This window comes from Felis catus, chromosome A3 (genome assembly GCF_018350175.1).
Source record: "Felis catus isolate Fca126 chromosome A3, F.catus_Fca126_mat1.0, whole genome shotgun sequence".
In the NCBI taxonomy this organism is placed as follows: domain Eukaryota; kingdom Metazoa; phylum Chordata; class Mammalia; order Carnivora; family Felidae; genus Felis; species Felis catus.
Window position 1 is genome coordinate 137,330,298 of NC_058370.1, and position 12,618 is coordinate 137,342,915.

The window sequence follows — 12,618 nt, forward strand, 5'->3', positions numbered from 1 at the left end:
CTCAATTTTCAGGTCCTGCCTACAGTTCAGGGACTTGTTGGCAGTCATGAATACATGTTCACAAATACGTTTAAGTGTCTGGTGGATGGGCTTCCAGAAACATCTCCGCATGGTCTCTAGCTCTCTGCATTTGGATGCGTATAGTGAGTATATCATCAGTACAAAAGGTGTAACCCGCAGAGAAGAATTACGGGACTACAGAAATCCACTGCAAACGAGTAGAAGGCCCAGGCAGGCCCACAAATCCTGCTGGAATCTTCACACGATGACGGGAAGTTTCTCCTGAGCATCAGCTGGAGTGACTCGGGGTGGCCCGTCGGTCCCGTGACCCTGGTCCCAGGTGATACACCTGAGAGGCCTCGGGTCCACCGATCTCTGAGTCAGAGGAGGGGCCGTGGCCCAGGAAGGAAGACCAGGTTGTCATTTGTGCTTAAATCCATGGGGACCCCAGACACGGGCCTGTCTGCAGATTTCTTCTCTCTTTTCTCGTTGTTTTTAGGGACCTTTGGTTGTATAATAACATCCTCCTAATGTATCCATGTTCTTTTAAATCAGAAGCTTGGGATTTTCCTTGAGAGTAAGTATGTGCTCTTGGCGTAAAAGGGTCTCACATTTCTCAGTGCCTTGGGCAAATTTCCGTTCCTCTCTGAGCTTTCGCTTCTGCATCTGGGAAAGGATAACTCACATTGAACAATGTAATATGTAAGGTTCCTTACAGGTGTAAGTTTTCTTCTGGGTCGGTTTTCATGATCTGCTTTCATAGTCTTAGGTTTACAGGAACTGTGTTAGGAATACGTCAGGGAAGGCGGCAATAGTTTAATAAATATATGAAAACACTCACACGTGAGAATTATTATGATTACTTGCGGGAACACATTTACTCAGCAAGAATATTCTGACCCGTCACCACAGGCACGGCACATGTGTTAGGAGGAATCTACGAGCGCTGCCCTTGAGGAGCATATAGCAAAATACGGGCCCATCAGTAATGATGTTGCAAAACCGCACAGGCCATGAGGCATTCGAGTGGCCCGGAGAAACAGCCGGGAGCGGTTGGGAAGGACGATATTCTAACGGTGTCCATGAATATTTCAGGCGGGAGGAAGCATGTGGGCTGGACCTTGGAAATGTGTAAGGTGCACGTGTAGGGAACAGAATTTGGACTCGCCACCCTGAAGGATTCGTCTAAGCTAGGTTACAGGGGCAACATGTGGAGAAGACAGGGGCCTGTCTAGCAGAAGATGGGGAGCAAACCACCGGGAAATCCCTGTGGGTCAGACCGTGACAAGTCTCTACCTGCGGATCGCAGTGGGAGAGCTGGCAAGAAGGTCAGCAGATGACCAGTTTTGAGCACGTTACTGTTTTTTACAGATAGGTAACCAGATACGGGTCCCCCTCCCCCTCTGTCCAAAAGTAGGGTGTTCCTATGAAACCTTCCTTAAGCCAAAACGACACAAAGCAAGAAACAATTGACGTTAACTTACAGGGAAACCTTTTTCAACATTCCCGGACACCACCCTTCCCAGAGTCCCGCAAAGAAAAAACAGCTCTTTTAGATATATCTGATAGCTTCGGACATCTCTTGCTGACAGATGTCCAGACCGAACCAAGATCACGCCGTGACACCAGCTCAGAGCCCTGGGGCTGGAGGCTGAGACGCGGGGTGCGGTTGGGGGAGGTGGGCGGGGCCAGGTGCACCTGCCGCTAAGACAGCTCGCCGCGGTACCAACATTGCACTCTCCTCTCCCTTCAGCCTTTTTGTCCCTAGAAATGAAAATTCTCTTCAGGTTTCTTGCCCTGAGGGACAAGAGGAATCAACGTAGGTCTTTTATAAAAAAACAAAATGACGCAAAGGGAGCGTTTGAAAAGTAGGGGGGCGGTGACTGTATCCGGATACTTGGATTGAATCAGAAGTGAACGGGGTAAAATAGTACTTGGCAAGACGTCTTTATGGTCAGTCAGTTAATATTGTCCTTGTTCACATGACTTTGGCAATTATTAAGCAGCCACTAGCACGCCCCTTTTCTTCAACATCTCAACCACTACCGACCCCCCTTTTTTTTTAACTCTGATAGGAAATACCTAAAGTTTATCCGTTTTTTTTAAATATTTTAATGTTTATTTATTTTTGACAGAGAGAGAGAGAGAGAGAGAGAGAGAGAGAGAGAGCATGAGCAGGGGAGGGGCAGAGAGAGAGGGAGACACAGAATCCGAAGCAGGTTCCAGGCTCTGAGCTATCAGCGCAGAGCCTGACACCGGGCTCTAACTCACAGACCGGGAGATCATGACCTGAGCTCAAGTCGGTCGCTCAACGGACTGAGCCACCCAGGCACCCCAAGTTTATCCCATTTTTAATCTGATTGCCACAATCTCAGGACTCTGATTTTTTTGTTTTAATATACCTAAAAGTACACATCTTTCTTATTTGGAGAATGTAAAGGCTTAGCAGAACAGATATTGGCCGGAGCAGAGACCCTGGCGTGTGGGCGAGAGAGTCAAGAATCAGTTCAGTCCACACGAAACCAGGAAGCGTGATTCTGGATGTCTGTATGCCAACTGTGAGCGATTTGACTTTTATAAGTGTGCCTGAAGAGGTGAATTACATTAATTGCACCGTTATAAGCATCTTGTTTCATCAACATTGTTATTGATTAATAAACCAAGTAGTTGCACTCCCAACTTTCTAACTAATCTCTCTGTGCACTGAAAAATAATCATTATTTTGTTTCTTTGAGGACCCCGGGGACTGATCATTGGTATATGAAGACCTTGAAGAATGGTATTTTTTAAAGATTTAAATCCAATTTAAATCTATACTTACTTTTTTAAATTCTGCAAGCAATTTTAAGCTGTGGAAATTTAAGTTCACCAATATATCAAGCATTAGATATACTGTTATATTGGGGAAACATTACGGAAGTAAAACTCATACTTTAGGTTTTTCTGTCCACCCTCCGGGATACAAATATGGCTCTCGAAATGTGCAGGTTAATACCAGAAGGTGACTCTTTTCATGAAGGCGTGTTGCTTTGTCATTGTGAGAAAAAATGGCTTAACCTCGTGTCCTCTTGGCACGTGTGAGGAGCTCGCCTGGGCAGCACGCAGTAGGCGCTCCCTGTCTCTAGAAGCCCCTGTGGTTTCCATCACACGTCCCTTCCAATGGTTTCAATGGCAGTGGTCACTGGGAATTGCTGAGAGGGGCCAGGGAGAGAGAAGATGGGTGTAACTATAAAAGGATAAGGAAGACAGAAAGACAGGATCAAAGAATGCCCTGGCTGGCAATAAATGACCCATTTGCAGCGAGTTTCTCTGAACTGACTCAAGTCATAGGCTTGACAACACTAGAGTGATCTCTGATCCGTCTCCTTTCTGGAGTCATTCCACAGCAACAATTGTGACTATTTCCATAGGAATCTCATTATAAAAAGAGACCTCAATACTGTACTGATAACTAAAGCATTGAAAATAATAGTAATAATAATAATAATAATAATAATAAATCAGTAGCTGATCATTGTATATGTGCTACACAACTATTGTTTTCTCTTTTATTATTAAATTCAGGCTGTTTTGAAAACGTTGTGTACTGTCATATAATCACCAAGAAACGCGCATATATGAGTAAAATCATGTGTAACGCTTTTAACCATTTCATCATCTGATGCCATGGACAGTTTTACTATGTAAACAAAATCATATAGATGTCATCTCACTATATAAAACTAGGGGCGCCTGGGTGGCGCAGTCGGTTAAGCGTCTGACTTCAGCCAGGTCACGATCTCACGGTCCGTGAGTTCGAGCCCCGCGTCAGGCTCTGGGCTGATGGCTCGGAGCCTGGAGCCTGTTTCCGATTCTGTGTCTCCCTCTCTCTCTGCCCCTCCCCCGTTCATGCTGTCTCTCTCTGTCCCAAAAATAAATAAACGTTAACAAAAAAAAAATTAAAAAAAAAAAAAACTTTAATGCACTCAAAATAGTATGTTTTTTTTTATTTTAAGTGGCTCTTTTTAAATAGTGAGAGACAACCATATTTTTTAATAGAGTAATAGCATTTAAATATAGCAGAAAGAAAGAAAGAAAGAAAGAAAGAAAGAAAGAAAGAAAGAAAGAAAGAAAGAAAGTTTTTCCTACATATGTTCTAAAAGGTCAGAAAATGAGTCTTTTTTTAAATGTTTATTTATTTATTGTGAGAGAGAGAAAGAACTCGAGCAGGGGAAAGGCAGAGAGAGAGAGAGAGAGAGAGAGAGAGAATCCAAAGCAGGCTCCAGGCTGTCAGTACAGAGCCCGACATGGGGCTCAATCTCACGAGCCACCAGACCATGACCTGAACTGAAATCAAGGGTCGGACGCTCAACAGATTGAGCCACCCAGGCACTCCAAGGAATGAGTCTTAAATTGATATCATTTGGATGACAGATTTTTCTGGCTAGAAGATTAGTTAAGGCAATTAAAACAGTAAGAATGTTAGAAAATAATTTTTCTTTATTTTCTATAGAGACTGTTTTCCTGGTGTTCTGAAACCAGAAAGCCTTTCTCAACCTAAACAAGGCGGGTTCCGGAAGTAAAGGCATTAACTCTTCTCTCCTGACTGGGATAAAGACAGAATGGTGTGGCTTTAGGAGCTGATGTCAGCGGGAATTGGCAGGACACGATGACAGGTGGCGAGTAAGGAAAGGGACCAAGAGCTTCGTGACAGAGACATTCACTTCTAGGCTCGACCCAGACATTGAGTCAATAGACAAAGTAAATACGTACATTGTGCAAGTTGGTGGAAGGCATGGAATGCTTAGCATCTCAGAGAAAAAAAACATAGTGTGTGAGAGAGACAATGCGGTTAAAAGAGAGCAAAGGAAAGCCTCCAGAAAGCAAATTTTACAAACTTATAGCAAGAGACGCAAAACTCTGATATTAACTAGATATTACCACTACAGAGACAATCTGTGAGTTTGGGGAAAATGCCTTTTATACTTACTCTACAGTAATATCAAAACCTCCACGGTTTCCTAACATAGACGCCTATCTTGCCTGCCCTCACCATCAAATTTTTTCTTCCTGCCGTGGGCGCATCTCTCCAGCCTCCAGGCCCTGTCCCGTATCCATTAGGCAGTCTAGGTGGGGATTTGCAAAGCCTGGGGGCTCACGTAAGTGACTGAGTCCTGAAAACCTTTTGGATCCAAAATTTGAAATTAAGAACAGCAAAGTTATAATCAACAGGCAATAGGTCCGCAACATATACATTCTGTCAACTTCACTGTTTACTGTACCTATGATTCCTAATCTTTAAAAAGTTCGTTGTTTGTACCCGTTCAGATGCTGATTTTTTTTGTTTTCATGCTTGCTTAACTACATCACCTACAGGGATTGCTGGGAGTGCCTAGCCAACCATAACTAATATCTTAAGAGCCTGACTATAAAATCCCTTTAAAAATTAAGACAAAAAATTCATTTTTATGCTGATATGGATTCCCTGAGTGTATTTTACAAACTCCATGTGTTGGGTGTGGGAGACTGGACTACACAGAGACCGTGCGGACTTAGAAACTGCCCCACCTGCTTTGGGAACCTGGTTAACAACTCATTCCTCGACGTGCTTCTCAAGTGTCAACTCTTGCAAAAAGCTCTCCCTAATCCCCTTAGACAGTCCATCACGGTCCTTAGTCCATTTCCCTGGAGGCTGCCACATTCTGCTGTAACTGCTGTGCCTCCTTCCTAAACTATGAACTTTGCGGGAGGTGGGGTAGGGTTGCCATCAACATCTTCTTTTTATCCCTAGAACCTTTTAAACTTCCTGAGATTTTATAGAACTTAATATTGATTGGATTGAAGTAAATCTAAAGACAGGACCACCAACGTGAAAACAAAAATAAAAATAATGTGGAAAGAGAAAGGGGCATTTCAAGACCTAAAAAGCACAGTGACAAAACCAAAGGTTGCCGTGAATGTTTGACCTCTTGGCTGGAGGGCGTTGGCCATCACGACCATCGACCCCCAGTAAGGAAAGACTGAGGAGGTCTTTCACTCACCCGACTTGTGCTGAGCACTTATTCTGTATCATGGACCATATTACTTGATGAGGACAGAGAAACAAATATATATCCCCTGAAAGTCCATAGCAGTAGCAAAAATATACTGAAAGCTTAACCCAAATGGTACAGTAAAGACACATACACGGTAGTTTGGGAGAACCAAGGAATTAAGCATTTTGTTGCGGAAGGTTAAAGGAAACTTCAACGAGTGAGTAGGATTTGTGTTACGTATGGGAGAGTAAATAAAACACCACTGGCTGAGAGCGTTCAGCTGGTCTGCAACAGGCAAAGGTCAGATGGGGTGGGAGACCCCAAATAGTCCTGCATGTCTGGACCTGAGAATGGTTGGCAATCACAGGGGTGCAAGTGGGCACGTGGGGTGGTCCCAGGAGGTCAGGTCCTGAATACTAAGCTGGTGCTTAGTCCTAAGTCAGGTGTTCCACCTTTCATGTGGACATGTGATTGTACAAGTATTCGCACCTATATCTCTCACACAGGTATAACTGTGTAGCCCCAAGCATACATAAAGATTGATATTTGTGAATGGAAGAAAAGAGAAATTTCTGAAACCATATGGTTTTTATTCAAATCCTAGCTCTACCCCTTAATGACCGCATTTATTATTTATTTATTTATTTATTTATTTATTTATTTATTTTATTTATTTATTATAGCTTATTTATTTATTTATTTTATTTATTATAGTTTATTTATTATAGGTTTATTTATTTGTGTATTTATTTATTTATTTATTCATACTGAGAGAGTACGAGAGGGGGAAGGGTAGAGAGAGGGGGAGAATCTCAAGGAGGCTCGGTGCTGAGAGCTCAGAGCCCAAAAGGGGCGGGGGGGGGGGGGGCTCAGTCTCACAAATGGTGAGACCATGACCTGAGCTAAAATCAAGAATTGGACGCTCGACCGACTCAGCCACCCTGGCGCCCCTGAAAATTTTTTTAGTTAGCTTCAAAAAGTTTCGTTCTGGGGGCACGTGAGAGGGTCGGTGGGTTAAGTGTCTGACTCTTGATCTCAGCTCAGTTCTTGATCTCAGCGTCACGGGTTCAAGCCCCACCTTGGGCTCCATGCTGGCATGGACACTACTTAAAAAAAAAAAAAATTTTTGTCCACTGTGTTTTATACCACTTTAAGTTTAGTCAAGAAATGTAGGGGCGCCTGGGTGGCTCAGTTGGTTAAGTGCCCGACTTCAGCTCAGGTCACGATCTCGCGGTCCGCGAGTTCGAGCCCCGCATCGGGCTCTGGGCCGATGGCTCAGAGCCTGGAGCTTGCTTCTGATTCTGTGTCTCCCTGTCTCTCTGCCCCTCCCCCGTTCATGCTGTGTCTCTCTCTGTCTCAAAAATAAAAATAAACGTTAAAAAAAAAATTAAAAAAAAAAAAGAAATGTAAAAGAGAAAAGCATTAAGAAAAAACATAGTGCTGGGTAGCACCAGCTTAAACACCTGTAAACGAAGGTGGCAACTCCTTCGGAAGATTTGTATGGCGTTCGTGTGAGCACTTTCTGGTCGGCACCGTACAATAAAATGAGCGTGCAACAGATACCTATGAGGTGTGAACAATATGCCGGGAACCATCTGTGCCTGAGAGAGTTACAGGTAACAGCATGTTGGATCGAGGTGGTTCTCAGGACGAAGTTTAGGACAGCCTGCATTCCAAAACATGCCAGTCGAGAGTAAGGTCTACACCTTGGCTTCTGACAGTGAACAAGAGCAGCGTCTGTGATCCTTCCGGCTGAAGATGTCCCTTCCAACGTGATGGATTGCAAAAAACACGGGCTTTGGGCTCAGCCGTTCTCATTTACGACTCCAGCACGATCAGTTCCTGGGTGATTTTAAGCAAACTAGCTACTGTGCTTCTGTTCCTTCACCGGGAAAGTGAGGCTAATACCCACTCTTAATCCTTGAGCCCGGCACAATATGTGACATGTAGGAACACTGTCTATTACTGGGCAATCCTATTATCATTAGTGAATCTCCAATTATGTATCACTTCACTTAGGCTGCTGAGATATCCTGGCTCTCTTCTTTTCTCTCTATTTCTCCCTCCACGTACAGCACACCTGCTTGAGAGCACAGACCCCATGTACCCTCTGTTGCATTCCCCACGGTACTTGGCAGAGTTAGGGGACGTTTAAGCCTATGAGTTTGTTTTACAGGCCGAGTACTATACAAATAGCCCATGGCAAATCTCAGAAACGATTTGGCTTCGGGAGATTTTGAACCGCCTACTTTGGGAGTCCTTCTGCCCTGGGGCTCCCAGACTCCAGACAGTTCCGCAGTGGTTATTCCCACTTAGATATCTCGTGTGAAAGTCAGACTTTTGGAACCATAGCTGTCTCCCCAAAGACTCTTTCATTCTTTCAATAACATGGCATTTTTGCTTCAAATCTGAGCTTTCTTCCCCCCCCCCAAACTTCAGCTCAACCTAAATTTGCCTTGCAGAACAGCAAGCCCATATCTGCCCATTAATCAAACCTGGAATAAACTCACCGCCATATTGTGTCTCCCTCCTCGACTCCTCCTCTCTTTGAGCTTCTGGTTGTTACTTTAACAAACTGCTGATTTTTAATAACATAGGTGAACCTGCAACACGAACTAGACCAGATTTTATTTGTCCCTTTTGCCAGATTTGGGCCAGTATAATTCTTGCTGTTATGTCTTGAGTACCAAAAAAAAAACAATATGAATAAAATCATTTTTTCAACTTGCAAAATTACGAGCCTGGAATTAAGGGTTGTTTTAATGGTTAGTTGATGATGGAGCTCCCCTATTTCATCATAAACCGGCTGTACCAGCGCTGGCCCCAAAGCACGCTTGTCCCGCCCAAGTAGACTTCCAAGAAAATCTCTGATAGGGCACCAGAGCCCTCAGCATCATCAGGAGCCAGGACCTGTGCCCGTACAAAACCTGAAGCCATGAGGTCTACTGGCAGAAGAAACAGTGCTGGGGTGGGGGGTGGGGGGGGTTCTACCTTGACCAGCACGTGGGAAATGGAAGGGCAGGAGGGGCAGGGGCGGTGGGCTAGGCTTGAACCCAGCTCTGTGGTCGCTTAGCTGGATAAGTTGAAGGTGAGTTGCCTCGCTTCTGTGACTCTGTTTTTCACCCCCAAAACTGAGCACATCATTAGTTTCCCGATTCGTCTTTTATGAAAAAACAAAAACTAAAACAAACAAACAAACGAAAACCAACTGGCATGCTGCTTTTCACGTGGTGGTCACCAAGTAAGCGTTTCTTCTTGTACGAGATGAAAACTCACTTCCTCTTCTCCATCTCCGGACAACTTCGGTTTTTTTAGCAGTTATGTTTTAAACTGAAGGGAAAGTTTTCCCAAGAGCTGCAACTGCTCTCGGTTAATCCTTCAGGCCTGAGAGCGTCCGTCCACTTGATTTTCCTTGACACATGAAATTAGTTTTCGTGTTCTCCTTGGCCTGTTTTCCATCAAGCTAGAGAGTTGGAATTTCTTTAATGAATTCTTAAAATACATGGTTTATAACCTCACACGCTTGTGGTTAATCACATCCGCACAGCTTCAGGTTTGTTGAGATCCTTCTTACAAGTTGTGGGCCTGGACTTGGGGAGATATTATGGCTGGAGGCAAAAAGCGCTAATAGTCTAGCCAAAGCCCTCCCAAACTTTTAGGTACTTGGTTGGCTGGTGAACGATAGAAACACCACCAAAGAGGAGAAAAACAGTTAATTTACTGTGGGAAGGATCGTTAGTGTCATTCCCTTGATCAGTTAGATGACTGCTGGTCATCAGGAGCTGACTTTGAAGGCATCGATTGATTCAGACCAGGATTTTCCAGAGAGAAAATTAAACTTTGGTAGGTCAACTGGGTTTGCCAATTTCAAATTCCGGTGAGTCTTGAGCCAAAGGAAAACCATCCATGGAATGCTTGGTATACTTAGAAGCTTTGCAACGGGTACACACTTGAGTACTTCTACGGAACGTTTGAGTGATATTGGCAAAATTTAATTGTTCGGAATTCTAATTGTGCATGAAGGAAGGTGAACCTTGCTGCCGGGACCCTCTGGCAGCCACGGGTGCCCCTTGACGTCGATGGGAGCGATGGGAGGTGAGATGCTTTTAGGGTCTCTCTGACCTTGCATGGGAGAATGAAAAGCCTTGTACTTTGGAGGAAGAGTAACCTTGGATTTATATTTTTTCTAATGACATGTGTAACTTTTGCCAGCTTCTAAAACATGTGAGCTTCATCTTGCATATATGTAAAATGAATGATAACACTGATCTCAAGAATCATTAAGAGTACGTACCTAGCACCTCTCCCGTGGAGCCTCCTTTGTTGTTGTGAAGAAATCTAGGTGGCACTGCCCATAGCTGGTCTTTAAGTGACCAAAGAGCATAGCGTGTGAAGGTAGCAGACACCAAAAATGGGTCTTAGTTTTGCTGTTCAAAAAACTTTTTCAGGTTTCTACACTTCTTTATTTTTTTTTTATTTTTATTTTTTTAAATTTTTTTTAACATTTATTTATTTTTGCGACAGAGAGAGAGCATGAACAGGGGAGGGTCAGAGAAAGAGGGAGACACAGAATCCGAAACAGGCTCCAGGCTCCGAGCTGTCAGCACAGAGCCCGACGTGGGGCCCGAACCCCGGGACCGCGAGATCATGACCTGAGCCGAAGTCGGACGCTCAACCGACTGAGCCATCCAGGCGCCCCTCTACATTTCTTTAAAAACAAACAGAAAATGCATATATTTTTTTTTTAGTTTGCGATGATCCATCCAAGCACTGCCATATGCAAAGGCTTGCTCTCCACGCTGAGATCCTCAGAAGAAGACACGTAGAGAACTTACCTTCTGAGTGCAGACTCATCACACAAAGCAAACACACAAAGAGGGTCATTTTACGTCGACAGTTTAACGAAGAAGCTCTACCCGGAGGTAATGCTTTGTATAAGGAGGCCAGGGACACAGGTGACACTTGAGATTTATGTGGCAGCGAACAATAGTTGTGGGAAACACTGGGGTCGAGTCACGATGACTGCGCCTAGTCTACAGGACTCACGGTTTATCGGACGAAACATCCAGACTCAAAAGAGCGACAATAATGATTATAACACATCGTTGCCATGAAGGAATTTGACTCCTGCTCATGGTGGACCCACATGGACCAGCCACACCTAGGGGAGCGTATTTAATCCCGTGAGTAAACTGAGTGAAGTTAACTAACTATACAGTGGGGCCAAAAGCCACTTCATAGTGGTTAATGGCACAGAGTGTGAGTCGGTGAAAAGGACTGTGTGACACATGTTGCCCACTATGGGCACATTATTTAGCCGTAGACGTCTGTCTTTTCTCATTTGTAATATGGAGATGCTAACGTACGACGCTTAATGCCATTTTGTTGCCAAAATGTACCAAGATAGTATTTTCAAATGCTGCACGACTTTAAATTTGTGCACCGTGATATATACATCCATATACATATACGTACAGTATTTACATACAGAGACATACACATGCGTATATATGTGATCATTATATAAAATACATTTTTTTTTCCCTGAGCTGATATAAACATCGCAGGAAATGAAGCTGCATCCACACAGTGGGCCAGTGAATGAAATGAGCAGGGTTTTCATCGGAAGCAGAGGCGAGAAGCCCAACTTGCTAAAATCCAAATTGGGACACTTTTATTTTGTCTTACCAGGTTTTCTGGCTTACCTGCAACTGTAAAGAAGAACGTTTTTGCTGCCTCGGGACTTAACGATGATAAAGTTTTATTCTCCTATGACATTGACAGAGACGCCAAATACTTTGTGATTATCATTTTTTTACGATAATCCAAATCTATTATTATACTGTTTTGATAGTAACCATCTCTGAAGTAAAAGGCAAAAATGCAGTCCTATGGAAACTAGTGATGCCCGCAAATTATATAAAAATATCGAAAGCTCTTTAGATTTCCCAGATGGTGTCGGCAAAGGCAAACTCAACATCGACTCCACATGAGGATAAAGTTGTGTTTTGATGACAAGCGTATGCATTTCTAAAGGTAACGTAACTTGTGGGAGGGCATAAAAGAAAACAAGAGTAAATGACCAGGCCTTCGAAACGTTTAGAAGATGGCAGTCTTCACTTAGCACGCCATACTCATCATCGTGCTCCCGAAACTGCTTCCTCGTCATGGATGGAAGAGACTTTAGTATGTATATTCCAGGTTTCAGCTCAATACCGGGTAAATACATGAGATTTTCTTAGACCTTAATCTTGGACCCTTCAGATCATTCTAACGTAAAAATAAGCCTCTTTAAACTGTGAAGGATCCTACAAAGGGATTTCAGATCAAGCTGATGGCATGATGAAATGATTAAATCACTGGTCTAGCTGAATGGCTGCAGGCCATTAAGAGGGATGCTACTATTGAATGGAACCAGCAAAACCCTTTAATTACTGATTAAAGATATAAGCAAGGGACAGGGGCTACAATTTTAGCCTTGGGCTTCATCCTTCCTGTTCATTGTCATCGGCAGAGTTCCACCACAGATCTCTATTCCAAATGACTTTTTAGTTAAACACGAAAGAAAGGAAGAAGGGAAAACCCTTCAATTTCATAACTATTC

At 43.6% G+C, this 12,618-nt stretch overlaps 1 long non-coding RNA gene across 1 annotated transcript in view; it reads left to right on the forward strand.

Annotated features, from left to right (window-relative positions):
- LOC102899312 overlaps positions 1-840 on the forward strand; it is a 33,669-nt gene extending 32,829 nt beyond the window's left edge. Inside the window, exon 7 of the long non-coding RNA XR_006596063.1 lies at positions 13-840. This is a non-coding gene — a long non-coding RNA (uncharacterized LOC102899312). The remainder of the gene's footprint in view (positions 1-12) is intronic.
- Positions 841-12,618: the final 11,778 nt, after the last annotated feature.